Below are 18579 nucleotides of genomic sequence, written 5' to 3'. Positions count from 1 at the left end.
CGGCAGGTTATCAAGATTTAAGTGAGTCTGAACGTGGTGTTGTAGTCGGCGCACGAGTGATGGGACACAACATCTGCAAGGTAACGATGAAGTGGGGATTTTCCCATACAACCATTTCACGACTGTACCGTGAATACCAGGAATCCGGTAAAACATCAAATCTCCGACATCGATGCGGCCGGAAAAAGATCCTCAAGAACGCGACCACCGACGAGTGAAGGGAATCGTTCTATGTGACAGAAATGCAACCCTTCGGAAATTGCTGCAGATTTCAATGCTGGGCCATCAACAAGTGTCAGCTTCCGAACCATTCAACGAAACATAATCGATATGGGCTATCGAAGTCGAAGGCCTATTTATGTACCCTTGATGACTGCACGACACAAAGCTTTACGCCTCGCCTAGGCCCGTCGAGACCGACATTGAACTGTTGATGACTGGAAACATTTTGCCCGGTCGGACGAGTCTCGTTTCAAATTGTATAGAGCAGATGGAAGTGTGCGGGTATGGAGACAACCTCTTGAATGCATGGACCCCGCATGTCAGCAGGGGACTGTTCAAGATGGTGGAGGATCTGTAATGGTGTGGAGCGTGTGCAGTTGGAGTGATATGGGACCCCTGATACGTCTACATACGACTCTGACAGTTGACACGTACGTAAGTATCCTGTGTGATCATCTCCATCCACTGATGTCCATTGTGCGTTCCGACGCACCTGGGCAATTCCAGCAGGACAATGCGACACCTCACACGTCCAGAATCGGTACAGACTGGCTCCAGGAACTCTCTTGTGAGCTTAAACACTTCCACTGTCCACCAAAGTTCCCAAACATGAGCATTATTGAGCATATCTGGGATGCCTTGCAACGTGCTGTTCAGAAGACATATCCACCCCCTTGTACTCTTACGGTTTTATGGACAGCCCTGCAGGTTCCTGGTGTCAGCTCCCTCCAGCACTACTTCAGACATTAGTCGAGTCCATGCCATGTCGTGTTGCGGCACTTCTGCATCCTCGCGGGGGGTTCTAGACGATATTAGGCAGGTGTGCCAGTTTCCTTGCCTCTTCAGTGTAAGTCCCCAACACAGAGGCTCAGGCAGCGCTGTTAGCCGCCAGAGTCGACGCCGGCTCTAAGCGTGGAAGTCTGCTGATGGATGCTCCCGAAGATCGAATGACTTCTGATTGGATTTCTGACTGAATGGTAAATAAAAGGAAACCTCGCAATGCTCTCTTACTCAGTTCAGATTGGCTGGGCTCGGGACCTTGCAAGTACCGACCGATAAAAATGCTGCTTACAAAACACTAGACCACTTCCTCTAGCTGGTTAACCAATAACGTTCGTGCTACCACCTTCCACAGGAAAAAGTTGCTTCACTCTCTCTATTTGATCACTGAGGTTAACTTTATCGACGCCGTCTCCTTTCTCTCGCTTCACCTGTAGTGTATTTACGCTAACCATCGTTGGTGTCCTTATATTTCGATGACATTTGGTTTTTTGCAGAGTCAATGCTTTCAGAGGTGTCTCACGTTTTCGAAAGCGCAATACAACTTCAAGACGTTTATCTCTGGAGTCTGGTGTTTTGTAGAGCAACAATCAACAATCTACAGTTCAGTACAATAGTGCCTTCTTATAAAAAAGCAGACCTTCTCACTCCGCTCTCAGGTTGTAAAATCTTTTCGCCAGGAGTTTGTGCCATGAAAGAGTCTAGCTGTGTTCATCTAGAACCTAGCTCGACGTCCCTGCGTGACGCTACAAAAGCATGGCCAATGGCCGCTGGGCTATCGACCCTCGTCTCTTCCTCGGCAAGCCTTCTGCGAACTGGCTCTTGGGTTGGCGGCCGACTCTGCTGCCCCTGGCGATCCGCATGCTTTTTGCACTGTTCACAATGCTTTCGATGTTCTCTCACTTCTACAAAGCATGTAAATTGGAATCAAAAGAAGAGTAAGGTTGCATTAGTCAGCTACTGGCAATCACTAGTACTACTCCAGAACGAGATTTTCACTCTGCAGCGGAGTGTGCGCTAATATGAAACTTCCTGGCAAATTAAAACTGTGTGCCGGACCGAGACTCGAACTCGGGACCTTTGCCTTTCGCGGGCAAGTGCTCTACCAACTGAGCTACCCGAGCATGACTCACGCCCCGTCCTCACAGCTTTACTTCTGCCAGTACCTCGTCTCCTACCTTCCAAACTTTACAGAATCTCGCAGGAGAGCTACTGTAAAGTTTGGAAGGTAGGAGACGAGGTACTGGCAGAAGTAAAGCTGTGAGGACGGGGCGTGAGTCGTGCACGGATAGCTCAGTTGACAGAGCACTTGCCCGCGAAAGGCAAAGGTCCCGAGTTCGATTCTCGGTCCGGCACACAGTTTTAATCTGCCAGGTAGTTTCACTAGTACTACTGTTTATCGTTTTCCTTGGCATGAATTAAACATTCCGATCAAAAGGATCCTTGATTATGAATGTGCATACTTTACGTGACTATCCTCAGAAAAACGATCTCGTAAGACTGACTTGCAGACTGAAACTACATCCGGATTGTAGGCAGACACAGAGACCCTGCTAACAGCACCAGAACTCGACCGTGGCCACTCAGCACCAGAAGTGGACACTTAAATGCAGACTAAGTTATGTATACAGCCCAATGATCAACAGGCAGTTGACCTGCCGAACAGTCACATGAACAACACACGGCTCTAAGAAGATAAGCACACTTACAGCCACCGTCACGCTGTTAATGAAGTGCTCTTCTGTTTGGTTCTGCTGGTAATGCTTCAAGTGAGCAATCAAGAGGTGCTAATGACATTAAGGCTGTACTGTGTCCACTTTCGTCGAACGGATAACTCAGTAAAAAGAGTCACGCTCGAGCCTGTTCGGATGTTGTAATATTTCTGGCTTAGTCAGCCATCATATTGGGCTCCAAGAAGCTGTTCCCAGAGCAGTGGAGATGCAAGAAGTATATAGATGACGAAATGTGGCGTGAGGTACCTGTGACAGATGTTAGAGTCGGTACCGTTCCCGTGAGAAAGACCGCCTGCACAATGCTACTGCTCTGTGATTGGCTGCTGTGTTCGGAGCAAGGGCGCCAAAACGTTAAAGTATAGTTATTGTTATTAATTAAACTACTCATTGGAATGACATTACTTTTTAATATAAATATCTCTCAACAGCTGACTATCAATCAGTCATTTCAGAATTATTAAAAACAATTTAAATAAAAAACAGAAGACTGGCGAAATTGCAGACGAAGCGCTTCGGAAGCGTTCGGGTGACGCCTTTTCTGGTATGGCGCGCGAAGTGTTTCGGGCTGTTCGTCACTCTGGATTAGGCAGTCGAGAAGAACAGACGTGTTGTGTGTCGTAGGAAGTGTTTCCAATTTTTATTTAAGTTCCTGTTCGTCACTCTGGATTAGGCAGTCGAGAACAACAGACGTTGTCTGTCGTAGGATGTGTTTGCCATTATTCAGTATTAAAAGATCCACTCCGGTAGTCATGAGGCACAGACACGTGCCACAAATAGTGTAAAGATACATTTTCGTAAACATTGTGTTTGATCATGTACTTTACTGTATCAGAAGGTGTTGCATTAAGATCGAGTAGTCTTCTCGTGTGGCTATATTAAAATACGCGAGTGGCATCCCAAAGAAGTGATACATTATTTCAGAACAGAACCTCGCTAAAAGTCAGTTTCAGCTTCAAGATACAGAACCTACGACCTGCGTGTTGTTTTCTGCGCTGGGGGACACCAACTTGAAGACAGCAGGTTAGTGAACTGTAACAGAACCTTCGTATTCCACGCAGTGCAGTGGAAACAACTAGGCGCCTCACGTGTACTGCATGCACAGAACAAATGTGCTCAGTGACACGTCACCTGCAGTAATGCAGAGGAGGTAAAGGAGGATGATCGTTATTTACACCAACAATCAATTCATTCTTCCTTTCTTGCCGTAATGTTCAAGATCCAGGTGCAATATCCTACACACGTGACTAAGGAAAGACATTGGAGGACCCAAAAACGAATGTTTGCTATTGATGCAAGTTTGCTAATAAGAGGTCTAAACACACCCATATCATCCACAGCTAGAAAAGTTGTGGGACAGGCTTGGAATTAGCTCATGCAAACCACTGAACTCTCTATCTCATAAAAACTCACATCATGCAATTCCAGATAAATAAAATTACTTAAAAAAACTATGAGATCAACGGTCACATACAAAATGAAGCTCTGTATTTCAAATATCTGAGCATATAAATAGATAACAAATTGCGTAGCACAAGCATGCTAATAAGTTAGGTAAAAGGCTCCGCTTGTTTTGCACCCTCAAATGTCACTCAGGTGTTCAGTTCTGCCAATATTTCCCTTTGGCTTCATGCTGTTCTGCGACAAAATATTTGGGTGCAATGTCATTTAAGCACTAAGGTAATCCCAAAAGTAAGGCCGGCCGATGTGGCCCAGCGGTTCTAGGCGCTTCAGTCTGGAACCGCGCGACCGCTACGGTCGCAGGTTCGAATCCTGCCTCGGGCATGGATGTGTGTGATGCCTTTAGGTTAGTTAGGTTTAAGTAGTTCTAAGTTCTAGGGGACTGATGACCTCAGATGTTTAAGTCCCATAGTGCTCAGAGCCATTTGAACCAAAAGTAAGGTCTTCCAGTTTTTTATAAGTACAGAACTCTGTTTGTGTGGCAGTTGGTCACACTGTTATGAAGAGTGCCTCACTCGCTGTGTGTAAACATGTGCACGCCGCGCTGAGGCGCTCAGTCTTGGCTTGGCAGCCGTTGAGAATGGAGCTTCCGTTGGATGTTACCGCCAAGTGCGAATTGCGCGCGGTTATTCGGTTTTTGAACGCAAAGGGCACTGCGCCGATTGAAATCCATCGCCAACTGACGGAAGTGTATGGTGAGTCGTGCATGGGTGTCAAAAATGTTCGTAAGTGGTGTAGAGAGTTTGCAGCTGGTCGGACCGAAATTCACGACGAACAAAGGAGCGGATGTTTCTGAGGAGACAGTGTTGAAGCTTGAGCAAAGCATGAGTGAAGATCGGCAGATCACCCTAGATGGGCTCTGCACGTTGGTTCCTGAGGTTTCCCGAAGCACCGCTCACAGAATTTTTACGGAAACATTGAACCCCAGATCACGTAAGAAACAGATTGACCGTCCTTACGGCGGAACAGGCAACCGTAAAAATAGTTTTCCCGTCGGTCAACAGATGTCGCGGGCGACGCTACAATGCTAACTGACCTGTCCATATCGCGGAATTGGCAACGCTGTATCTTTGGTGACGTGAATGACGCTGATTTGTGTTCGGCTAGAGCGCTGCGCGCGAATTGCATTCGTCACACAGCTGACTGTAGATCATGATCGCCTATGGTTTTTCCCGAGTTTTCAATCGAAGAATGTAGATTAGCTCCAGTAATTCTACAAACCAAGTTTATTTCTACTGTAGGGATACTTCTCACAATCATATGCGAAATGAAATAAATGGAAAGTAACACACCAATAATTCTCTGTTTAAATGCAGACTGTATTGCAGTCGCATAGGTTTTAACTCGCCTTCCATGCCGTCTCTTTCCTCGTTGTTATACAGCTCTTCTGATACGGATTAGGTGGTAAAAAAGATCTCCACGTGCAGGTTAACACTAGAAAATTTTCAAAATCTTCTCAATGTCTTTGAAATATAATTCGTTAATTTACTGACAAATATTGCACTGAGCAGTGGGTTTCGCGTCCTGACGTTACCGACATTATTATTTTCCTACGCCATTTGTTTGCTTTGTCAAAACCAGCGGGCAAAATAATCTTATCTCAGTATCAAAGATTTACATCATAGCTGTTACTAGAAGTCTGCGCGGACAGGAAAAATGCCGCCGTCCGTATGTGCACCGCATCCACAAGATCATTATCCACATCTGCCAAGTTGCTTATTCGCATTCTGAGATATTAACGTTTTGTAAAGCAGTTTAACCCACCACTGCTCTGAAAAGATTTTTGTGCCTGGCCTGAATTTCTGTCTGCTGATGTCCGCACTCGGTTGTGATGCGAATTAAGGCTTGACATATTTCGTTGACAGTCATTTCAAATTTAAATTCTTTTACTTTGCATGTAACTTATCGTAAATGATATAAGAGTGGCACAAAATGATGAATTTTGGATTGTTGTTGAAAGGGGGCTGCAAACGCGGTAATATACAAATGAAAGCGTGTTTTTTGAACATATTTTGGCGGTGTCAACTTTGAAGAGCCACAGACGGCAAACCATAATTATGTTAAAAATTTACTTTGTACAGTTTAAAGATAACCCGCAAATATTCGCAACAGACGTACGCTTTTATCTGCAACGCAGTTACTACTAGGGATATCCTCACTCGTGTAGACCTGTTACTATAAGTAGTGTTGTTTTCGAGTGAAAGCTGTGTGAGGATTATTAGCGCACAGATAAAAAAAATTAAAATAGGCAGTGTCTATAGTTTGCATGCTATGCTCGTTCTCTTCTATTTTCTTCCCTCCAATCCAGTATAAACGCTTGTTCACACGTATAAACGAATGGCAGTGAAGATTGGCGAATTATCTATGGATACTTATTTGCAGCAGTGTAAACGACGTTTTACACTGGTTCACTTCGTTCGCTCTAGTATATACCAGGATTTAGAGGGACTGATGACCTAGCAGTTACATGATCGCTATTACTCATTTATTCCACTGTTGCGATTTCAGCTTTAGAGCCATTTTAAAGTGCCAAGGGTAAGGTCCTGTAAGGTAATGCTTCTTAAATTGTTTACCAAATGTTACCACACTATGCTTTGCATTTTGTTATCCATATCTTATATTGGTTTCAGTTTTCACATTGCACACAAAGATGCCTCTACAGCCAAAATTACGATAGTGAAGTGAATAAACAGTTTAAAAAAGTCCAAATCGCAGCAAAGATTTCATTTAAAATTTATTTGATATGATTCTTGTACAGGAAGGGCTGCCAAGTTATATCAGAATATAAGATCGACAAAATTTAGATGGGATTGAATGCTTCGGGCTCTTATCAATTCTTACACGTAACTAATTTATTGATTTACCTGAATTTAAAATCCACTCGCGTAATCTTTCTTTATCGTTGACAGGAAATCTGAACATTTTTGGCATGACGACTCGTTTCACTACCACCGGTATGTCAGAAACAGCTGTACTTCACAGACACCAGATAGTGGAAAGCTGCACGTGTTCGGCCGATGTTGCCACATATTTCACAGAACGGAGTGCCATCTAGTGTTTGATTCCACAAGTAAGGGTGTGACGCTGTTGCCGCCTGGTGGCCGTTCCCTGGCAAGGGTTGCCTGCTAGACCATGCGATCGGGCAATCTGTTTCTTACGTAATCTGTGACTGAACAATCGGAAGGTGTGCGCAAGATGGGTGCCATGCATGCTGACTGAGGACCACATGCGGCAACGAGTTGATACTTCCCGCGCATTTCTTCACCACCTTGCAGCTGAACAGGACAATTTTCTGGACTCAATCGTCATGGGGGACGAAACCTGGGCATACCACTTTACAACTGAGACCAAGCAACAATCACGCCAGTGGCGGCATCCTTCTCCAGCATGGCGGCGAGCTGGTATGACATGGGCATACAATAACTGCCGCAGAGTCTACAAAAATGTATCGACAGAAATGGTGATTATGTCGAAAAATAGCTAAATGTTCAAGCTGAAACTGATGTAAACTATTGTAGAAATAAACAGGTTTATGTACTTATAAAAAATAGGAGACCTTACTTTTGGGATTACCCTCATATTTACTATCTGCGGCAATCTACTTGAGAACTAATTTTACAGTAGCGTGTAGTAAGAATCCATGTACACTCGTATTATAAAAATCGATGCATATATGTGTCCCACACCTCGTCCTAAACCATGGACCGATTTCAACCAAACTTGCTACACATATCCCGTAGTGTCAGGCAACGATCACTGTGGGCTGAAGAACTATTTACCACTCATAGTTCTGGAGACATGACGTCTTAAACACTGAATGCGTGTAAACTTCAGCACTGTGTATGACGCTTAAATTTAATGTTTCTTAGCTACTAACACTATTCGCAACAGATATTGCAGATAGTATCCACATATGCCAGTGAGTGTACCTACACAAATATATCACTGTGCGACACAAATTTCAAGAGATATGACATCATAAACACTGAGATACGTGAAAAAACACAGTCTCATGCATGAAGTTTTAATAAATTTATTCCTTACTACTAAGACACTCGTACAGTCGAAGCAGCTTAAAGATATCCCTGACACCTGCCAGCGCTTCTGACAGCTTTGAACTCCGAAGCACAAACTGCTGGAGGCGAAAACAATAGCTATCTGTAGAGCTATGAATTGGGGTTGCCATGTAGAGGTTCACAAAATCGCGTTGTAGACACGCGAAGCATCTGTACTTATACAGTTGTACATCATGCAGATTTCTTTGTACGACTGTTTTATAGTTTCAAAGGTGTTTCCACAAATACCGGGTGATCAAAAAGTCAGTATAATTTAAAAAACTTAATAAAACACGGAATAATGTAGATAGAGAGGTAAAAATTGACACACATGCTTGGAATGACATGGGGTTTTATTAGAAGCACCCCATATTGGTGGTGCGTGAAAGATCTCTTGCGCATGTCGTTTGGTGATGATCGTGTGCTCAGCCGCCACTTTCGTCATGCTTGGCCTCCCAGGTCCCCAGACTTCAGTCCGTGCGATTATCGGCTATGGGGTTACCTGAAGTCGCAAGTATATCATGATCGACTGACATCTCTAGCGATGCTGAAAGATAACATCCGACGCCAATGCCTCACCATAACTCCGGACATGCTTTACAGTGCTGTTCACAACATTATTCCTCGACTACAGCTATTGTTGAGGAATGATGGTGGACATATTGAGCTTTTCCTGTAAAGAACATCATCTTTGCTTTGTTTTACTTTGTTATGCTAATTATTGCTATTCTGATCAGATGAAGCGCCATCTGTCGGACATTTTTTGAACTTTTGTATTTTTTTGGTTCTAATAAAACCCCATGTCATTCCAAGCATGTGTGTCAATTTGTACCTCTCTATCTACATTATTCCGTGATTTATTCAGTTTTCAAATTTATACTGACTTTTTGATCATCCGGTACATGGATATGAAATTTTTTCGATACTGAAGAAAAAACATACTTCACTTTCCGCTTTCGTTTCTAATAGAAAATTGTATTAACGAGTACCCGGGCAATGCCGGGCTTATCAGCTAGTATTACATAAATCTGACAACTGAACATCTCACAGAAGTCTCTTAAGGGACTTTGGGGTTCTTACACTCATGTGCCAAAGTATTTGTTCCCTAACAGTAGCTACGGTTAACAGTAATGGTGAATTTAGGATCGGTTGTGAAATTCATAACCATAATACTAGAAGTAAAAATAATTTACATGAAGACTTTGTGTGACTGTCTAGGGTACAGAAGAAATAAACAGTTGTTTTAAGGAGGTAGTTTCACTTTGGAATACAATTTTAAAATGTTTCACAAAATTAACTTTCATTATCGTAGTAAGCAACGAATACAAGAAGAAACTGGCAAAAAGTAAACAATCAATTGTTCTAAGGTCGTGGTTTTACTTTGGAACTACTGGGTCATACATATTTTCACCACTCAAAATTTCATGCGATATATTCGAAAGTAATTTCTGTTTTTTTCCTAGACGCAGTCCCACATCTCGAAACTCCTGTGGCCTAAAACAACCTAAGTGCTAGAACATCACAAACTTTTCCCAGGCTACGCACCCTTTACTAGTCACAGATATCCACTTCTTTCAGTGACCGAGTATTCTTCGGAACATGACAGAGTCATCTTAATAACTGAGCATCCTGCTATCCAGACTCAGGTTTTCTGTGGTTTCTGTAAATCTTGTCATGCAAGAGCGTGGACTGTTTGATGCTGAGCATGTTCTCAGTCTTTAAAGATGTCTAAGTAGACAGTTAACGTTTTCTCATCCTGCCTTCTCATAACCTTAATCCAAGAAGGAAATTATCGCATGTGTCACCTGCCTGTATGTTGTGCAGTGTAGTTCTGTAATTTAATTGTTTGTATGCTCTATTTCTGAGGTGAAGATCGGTAATCAGAATGACATTCGACTAAATAAGTATGGAAAACTACCTAAACACCACATCTAGGTTTGATAGCATTGGCGGCTCATGCAAAATCATACCATTGTGCTACAATGTGGTGGCCTATAGCATTCTAACATACAGTAGTAGTAACCATAGCTAAAAGTTTTCGTATACAAATTGAACTGTTTAAATACATTCAAATTTTATAAATAATAGCTTAACATTACGAGGTATAAAATAAAACGAAAAAAAATTTGGTTCAGCTTGGCTCGAACCTACATTCGCAAACTATCAGTCTCTGCTTCAGACCACTCGTCCACAGTGCTATTGCAACTATGGTTGATAAAAAAAACCATCCTCATGCTCTATACTTGCACAATAAGCCACACACATCAGGGCATGTGCTGGAGAAAATAGACAGCTGCGCCATTTTCCCACACTGGTTTTTAGATATCGCAGAAAGAGCGCTACAAATTATGCTTTTGCCTGTTTCATTTACTTAGCAGCACGTACTCTAAGAGAAATGGGCGTAATTTTATCGGACTTCCGGATCACGTTCGAGGAGAAATGGCGTAATTTTAGTGCGGTATTTGAAGTGTGCTGTAGCACATTGGTGCATGATAACTGGCCGCCATTTGCGAATAATTTAACGTTCACGCAAATTGAATCGACACTCAGTGTGGTGGCTGATGGGAGCGATCGTAAAGGCATTTCACATTTTCGGTCGCCCCCATTAGCCACCGTGCCAAGCGTCAAGTTTGTTTGTGCGGACATAAGGTTACAGATGGTCAGTTCTTCAATGTGCAGATTCGATTCCGCTCTCTCACGTCTCCCTGACTACCGATCTAGCTTTCTATACTTTATACGCCAGGCAAAGGCAACCTTTAGTGGCCCACAGACTTGATTCACATAATTACTGAACATCGCGGGCCGCCTCATCGCGTGACGCGACAGTAGCGCTCCAAGCGCAAAAGTCAAAACTACAGCGTCCGTGACGTTAATGTTTATGGGGTAACGCAGCGATATTAGTGCATGCCACATCAACAAATTATGTCTCAAAATACTCGTTTTTGTGACTAAATTCACTTTATGTTCACCTCATCATCAGATGTTTACATTTGTTTACACGTTGCGAACATATCTTCTTTACTTACGACGTTTTACGATAGCTGTCTTGCAAAATTCTACAGCGCCCTTACTAAAGAAACAAATAATTGTAAACATCTGAAATGGGATGCCAGGAATCCTGAAATGTCGCCATGGAAAAATAGATGCTCATAGAACGAACAAGAACTGTTTACTAATGTTAATACGAGAAAGAATGCAAAAACAAAATACAGCAGTGAGGTAGGTGATTCCAGTCTGTGGGGCGGCTGGTGGAATTTAATGTTGTATACAATGTGTAGAATTGTAATGTAGAAATTATGCATTTCCCTGCAGTTTTAACCATATGTGGGGCGGCGGGTGGAATTAGTTGTTATATAAATGTTCCTATTATTTATGCTGTTGTTTTACCGTTCTCAACACTGGCTCTCCAACTACAATTTTGGCAACCAGAAAGTGATTAGCAAAACGTGAAGCCTGTAATTAGAATTCCTGGTGCCCACTTCATCTGAGAAATACACTTATAGCTACAGCTTATAGCTCTGAGGAATTAGGAGATTGTCTGGGATTCATATTCAATAACGATCGTGTAAAAACGTTCGTTTTTGTTCTGAAAGTCACAGATGCAAAAAAAAGAATCCACACAATCTGACTAACAGAGCAGATCAGAGTCTAATGCGCTGATGCAACTATAACTGTCCAAATTATGTGTTTAAGTGAATGCTCGCCATAATTTGATGATTAGGTTCATCAAACGCCACGCTAAATAATGGTAGAATGTCTGTCCCGCGACGGCACGTGAAAATATGACATACGCAAACTGAAGATAGATAATTAAAGTCATCCCAGAATTAACACTTCACTCGAAAATGATTTCATGGTTACGCGTATCCCGAGCAACTTAATATGGCATCCGAGGCTGTTTATAGCAATGATACCGATGCGACGCGACTCCCCACACAGTTGTTGTGCTATTCAGCGTCTGGAGAGAACTGGGGCCTTTCTTCCTCGCGCAGCGTTCTTATATATAAAGCCGCGGTGCGGACGGCTAAGGGAACGCCTGATCAAATCGGCTCTCCCGACTAGCTGCTGGGCTAGTATTGCACCACTTTAAGTTACCGAATAAATCATAGCTTCTTTTGCTGATGGCCGATGAAGCTCTCAATTTAAATGTGCAATCAGCACACAGGTCAGTAATCATAATAAAAATTTGACGTGGCTAAGTCAAATATTTTGGGCGAGAGAATTAATTTAATTACACTACACGCAGTAGACGAGCTCTGAACTTGCCCTTTGGAGATACGCTATCGCTATAGTTTTATAGTCATTCAGTTGAAACTTCTCACATCTTTATGATTATAGCGAATCTCCCTTCTACTTAAATTTAAACATCCTAGCCTTATTTATTAACCTACTTAATCTATCTTGCTTCCTTAATTTTTAAGACAAAAAGCAGAGAATCATGAATTTCCAGTAAAATTTTAATTTGTGAAATCCAAAGTACTGTTTCTATTAAATAATTATGAAAAAGGAATCTAAATATAAATTTTTAAGTCTCTAGCTCTTTTCTGTTGCGCCAATGATTTTTACAGAAAAACGTCCAAATTTTTAAAATGGTTAATGTTATTGAACTGATATTCAACACGTATTGATTTAGTATTACTCCTGACATGCTAGAACCGTTTCAGGTTATTTACTTGATTTTTAAAGTATTGCGCAACATTCATGACGTCAGAGCTAGTTACAGCGGACTAGGCTGGCACACAGTGGAAAGACTGATGTGAATTTACTATGGCGAGAGTAGGCTGCTTCCCTACAAGTCGACAAACAATTAGAAGTAACTTTGAGCGTTTTGACCACAGACAGGTCATTCGAGTGCTTGAAATTTACTGTTAATATCCGTAAACACTATCAGAAACCATTTTTTAAATATTTGTCTAAAACTAATGTTGATGAGTGATCGCTGTAATATCCGAATGTGCGTCCTGGACGGAATACAGCTCGAGTACATAACTCTCTCCTACAAATTTCTTATGAGGGCCGGATTGAAACCAGTCTGATACTTTACGCTAAACGAACGCGATAACAGAACATTGCAATATTCCGAGAAAGTTTCTTTCAAATGAACTATTTCCTATTCTACTTCCAGTGACAGTGTCCCGTAAGAACAGGTTCCCTGTAATGAGGTAGCAAAACTTCGATCTTAATAATGGAAAATCCGTAATAATGCGTGAATCTAGTTGAAGACAACTGTTGTGGCTGAGGTTTTTAGCTATGATCATGTCCTTGGAAGAGGCATGGGCAGGAGCAGAAAGTAAATGAGGCATTGGAGAAATTCTGGTTTTAGCTTCGAACCACCACGAGTGGAATTCGTTCCTCATTCTCATTTCTGATTTTAGTGGTTTCTTTAAATAATTCTAGACTCGGCATCATTTCAAATCCTCTCCTAGCAAATGTGCGTTTACTGAAAGGAACAACCACGAAAATTGTCTTTATCCGGATGTTCGACAAGAAATTACGATTGAATAAGCTGTAACAATGTTTTATATATATTTCTACTTATAAGTACGAGGGTTGGAACTTAAATAATGGCAACTATTTATTCACAACCGATAAAAAAGAGTTACATGTTTGCACCTGTTACTGTCATTCAAAGTAGTCACCAGCGTTGTGTAGAACCCGTTGCCAGCGATGTGGAAGGCGTAATATACCGTTAGCAGAGCCTGTTCTGTTGATGATGCGAATGGAGCGGTCTACTGCCTGTCGAATCTCTGGAACAGTTCTGAAGCGAATGCCATGAAATGGTTCCTTCATTTTCGGAATCAAGTCAAAGTCATAAGGAACTTAAGTCCAGGGAGTATGGTGGATGGTACAGTACTTCCCAGTCCCATAGACCGAACAAAGCAGCCACAGCTTGCGCTGTATGCGCCCGCGCATTGTCGTGCAAAATGATGGGTGGTTTGCGCAGAAAGTGTTGCCGCTTCTTTCGCAAAGCTGATTGCAGGTGACGCTCCAAAATCGAACAGTAATACTGTGCATTGACGGTCTGCCGTGGACGAAGGTAATGCGTTAGGATAACACCATCACAGTCGCACACGACAATCACCGTAACTTTCACCATATTGGGCTCTGACGCACTTTCGACTTTCGCGGCGACCCACAATGACGCCGTTAGTTGGATTGGCATTTCAGTTTTGGCTCGTACGATGTGGCCCATGTCTGATCCAGTGTTACGATACGGCGTAAGAAAGCCTCTCCTTCGAGCTCATAGTGCTGCAACAGCGTCTGAGCATTGTCGTAACGCATCCATTTCCGCATTTCCGTCAAGTTATGCGGAACCCATCGTGATACAATTTTTAGCATGCCCAGGCGTTCCTTCAGGATGCGAAGTACAGTCGTATGTGCTAATTCGGTTTCGTGGGCGAGCTCACGAATCGTATGGCGAAGATCACTGTCCACTAACGCGACAACAGCATGCACTTCTTCTTCAGAGACGCTAGGACGACCTGCCAGATGCATGCATGTCTGCCACAGTTTACCTACCTTCGACAAACTGCGTATTGTCTTCAGTCTCGGGTTCTTCGGCCGACGTTCATCTAATGATTTTTCTGACGTTTCGCCAGCACGAGTGGCTGGCATTGTCAAAGCTTCACCCTCCATTGCCGGTGGTGAACTGGAGGCGAGCTCGCGGCCGCAGACTATATGTACCTGGCGCGCCAACGTCCGAGGGCTTCTCCGCGGTCATTTCCGGTGCGGTTCTCCTCTTGCTACCTGCGACGGTCGTTCGCTGCAGTACGGGAAGCCGGGATCCGTTTACCTTAAGGCTTTCCTCTTTCTTGTTGAAACTGTTCGCGTGTTTTCCTATTTCTACAGCTTCTCTGAACAAGCGCGTGTGATAGTGCTTCTCTACAGCCAGAACTTCGTGTCGGCAAATTTTATTACGTGGTCGGTCTCATTCAGTGCGTGCTCTGCCTCGGCCGATTTCTCCACCTGCCCCAACCTGCAATGTCGCTTATGCTCTTTGATCCTGGTGTTAATTGATCGTCCAGCCATTCTGACATAAACTTTTCCGCATGTGCATGGTATACGGTATATTCTCGACATTGCAAGTGGGTCTCTTTTCTCCTTCTCCGATCTAAGACACTCTTTGATCCTCCTTGTCGGTTTGAAAATCGTCTTTACGCCATGTTTGCGCAATATATGGCCGATTCTGTCCGTCACTCTGGGAATGTGTGGCAGAAAGGCCGTACCCGACATTTCTTTTTCTGGTTCCTTACTTCGCCGAGTGTTTGGCTCTGTTACACTTCTAATGTAATTTGTGGAGTACCCATTGCTCCTCAGAACAGTTTCCAGGTGTTGCATTTCTCGTTTGAGGTGTTGCGGCTCACATATTCGTCCTGCTCTCGTTACGAGCGTACTAATCATGCCTCTTTTCTGGCTCGGGTGGTGGTTTGACAGTTTGTGCTGGTGTCGGTCCGTGTGTGTCGGTCTTCGATACACGCTGTGTCCCAGGTTTTCGCCCTCCCTTGTGACCAGCACATCTAGAAATGGCAGTTTCTTGTCCTTTTCTACTTCCATGGTAAATGTTATGTTGGCATGGAGGCTGTTCAAGTGTCTCAGGAAGTCACCGAACTGTTCTTCACCAAGGCTCCACACCACGAAAGTATCATCGACGTACCTGTACCACACCTTAGGTGAACGCGGAGAAGCCCTCGGACGTTGGCGCTCCGGGTACATATAGTCTGCGGCCGCGAGCTCGGCTCCAGTTCACCACCGGCAATGGAGGGTGAAGCTTTGACAATGCCAGTCACTCGTGCTGGCGAAACGTCAGAAAAATCATTAGATGAACGTCGGCCAAAGAACCCGAGACTGAAGCCAATAGGCAGTTTGTCAACAAGTGGCCACGAAAGCCTTAACAATTTTGTATTATCTACCTTCGTTTAAGGCTTTTACCCAACGTGCCACTGTTCTGTACGGCAATGCCGACTCCCCGCACGCCTCAAGACCTTGATGATACTGTCATGCTGCACGACCTCTGGCACATTCAATCTTAATCCAACTCCGTTATTCCTAATTCGAAAACATAGTGACACCGTTACGTTGGATCGCTCGCTCACAAGTGACTGTTTTTCCTCGATTGTGCGCACACCGGTTACGTGGCACGGGCGAGTCCATTTGCTCGGAGGTAAGGTAGGTATGTCAACAACGTGTGCTATCAGCGACAATAGTAGATTGCATTGCACAGTCTCTCCACAGTAGTGTTGCCACTATTTAAATTCCAACATACGTATTTTCTTATGTGTCAGTAATTTCAAGGACACTTTCCAGTCAACTGCAGTAAAGCAGTGTTGATTTGATTTTAACCTTTTATCAGAGCAAAAGTTATGCCTTGTTGCTGAAATACCTGAGTGCATGTCCCACGGCACATTCTGCTCAATTGAATAAAATTTACTCTGTGCGAGAGTTACCGCGTGTGCGATAGGCTCATGTAGAATCACGATACAAATACATAGATGCACCTGTATACATTTCTAACATGACATCTAATGAAGACAATAGTTCAGTATGAAATGCTGTACTCTGCGGAAGAGTAAGACTGCGTGAATTACCACAGCACCTTAATCATCCAAACGTTAAGGCCGGTTATAGTCGCTTCAGCACGTTTCCTTGCAACGGAATAGACGGCGGAGCAAATGAACAACTAAGAGAATAACTGAGGAAGTGTATAAGCCTCAGTCAATTACTTCTCTCCTTAATTTGGTGCTATTGAAGATAAAACGTTTGGTCATTTAAGCGTAATTAAAATGAGTTAAGGGACTCGGAGTACAACAGTTTTCCTACATCTGGCATTCCATTCTGAACGCACCTCCTTGTCGGTTAAAGGGCAATACTACAATGGAATCCACATTGACATTCCAGAAACAAAAACTACTTTTCGCTTCAGAGAAAAAGCTTTTCCTTTGTGCTATGAGGTTCATAATTCATCTTAAGGTGGCAATCGTTAACACTGTCCCTCTGCCCGAAATTGTTGGTACGAACAACTGTGAGGTATTTTTGTCTCTATTTTTTTCGCTACAAAACTGAGTTACTGCCAACCAAACAATTCTCTTTACATTCATAGCAAATTTAAATATCGCCCGTTTATTACTGCACCAATTACATTCAATTACGTGAGGTCACATTCTAAAGGAGAAAAACCAAAATTTTGTTTCCTATCAGATAAGCTTCACAGAAGATATAGTCTTCCTGACATGATTTAAGACAAGTTACGCATATTATCTGGACAAGGAAAGGTTTATATAACTTAGAGAATTGGTGATAGTATTCCTGCTTTAATATGAGCACCCGCGCCAAGTGGGTGAGGTGCTTTGTTGTGCCCTATTCTTTACGGCAATTTTTTGAGATATGCCGACGGTAAAGTGATCAACTTTGGCATCCTAGTGTAAAAGGTGCCACTAATCCAACTAAGTGCAAATTCGTGCAGGCTGCACGTTTATTCGCTTATAATTAAGTGTATAAGCCCACAGCTGGGTAAAATTACCTGTGTCAGATAAATTTACACCGAAAACTTAGTATCAAATGATTCACGTAAAATTTAATTGTGCTTTTCGTATTTGTATAATTAGTCTGCGTGTGGTGTGATATACTGTGGCGTTTATTTTTGTACATTGGGTGGCGCGGAAAACGTATTTTGTGCTATGGTATCAGCTGTAGTCGACATTTGTGCTTCATACACCTTAACTGTATAATCCTCGCTCAAAGAATCGTGTGTCCCAAAGTAGGTCTGACATGATATTAGGAGGTATCCCATGACTTTTGTCACTTTATTGTATAGGCCTGTAGCTCCTTGGATCTTTGAGGTCTTTGGCTGGTTTGAGAAGTGGCATTTTCCATTTGGAGGGGAAATACTGATTAATTAGCCAGTTATTTAATTTTAGTTAGCAATGCTAGAGGCTTCTGCGATAGTTGTTTGACATAGCCGTTAGTTACAACATCAAGTCCAGGTGATGAGTTGGTTGGGGTTCTTGGTGATTTGTTTTAGGTTATGTGGTGTGGTCAGTTACAGCTGGTGTCTGCTTCTGGCGTTGAATATTTGGTTGGCTGATTCTACTGTTGTGTTGTCCTCAATTTGGTCATTTAGGAAATAGTTCAGATTAATAATATTTTATTTTTAGAACGTTGTGTTGTATAATTGCCCATTTACATAGGGTCAGATGTGTGTCTAATGTTGTTCAATAGAGCCCTTTTTGGTTTTCCTGTGTTTTGCAAGATGCGGATAAGTTGCTATTCATCTCATGATCTTAGTTGTTGGGTTGATGTTCGGTCTACCCACAGTTCAGAGTGCTTCATTTCTC

The 18579-nt window shown here is 42.9% G+C and overlaps 1 non-coding gene across 1 annotated transcript; it reads right to left on the bottom strand.

Moving 5' to 3' along the window:
• Positions 1 to 2052: 2052 nt before the first annotated feature.
• On the bottom strand, positions 2053 to 2127 carry Trnas-cga. The gene has a single exon. It is a non-coding gene; the product is annotated as a tRNA-Ser (tRNA).
• Between the last annotated feature and the right edge of the window lie 16452 nt (positions 2128 to 18579).

Source organism: Schistocerca piceifrons, chromosome 2, assembly GCF_021461385.2.
Source record: "Schistocerca piceifrons isolate TAMUIC-IGC-003096 chromosome 2, iqSchPice1.1, whole genome shotgun sequence".
Classification (NCBI taxonomy): Eukaryota; Metazoa; Arthropoda; class Insecta; order Orthoptera; family Acrididae; genus Schistocerca; species Schistocerca piceifrons.
This window is presented reverse-complemented; position numbering and strand designations above follow the sequence as displayed.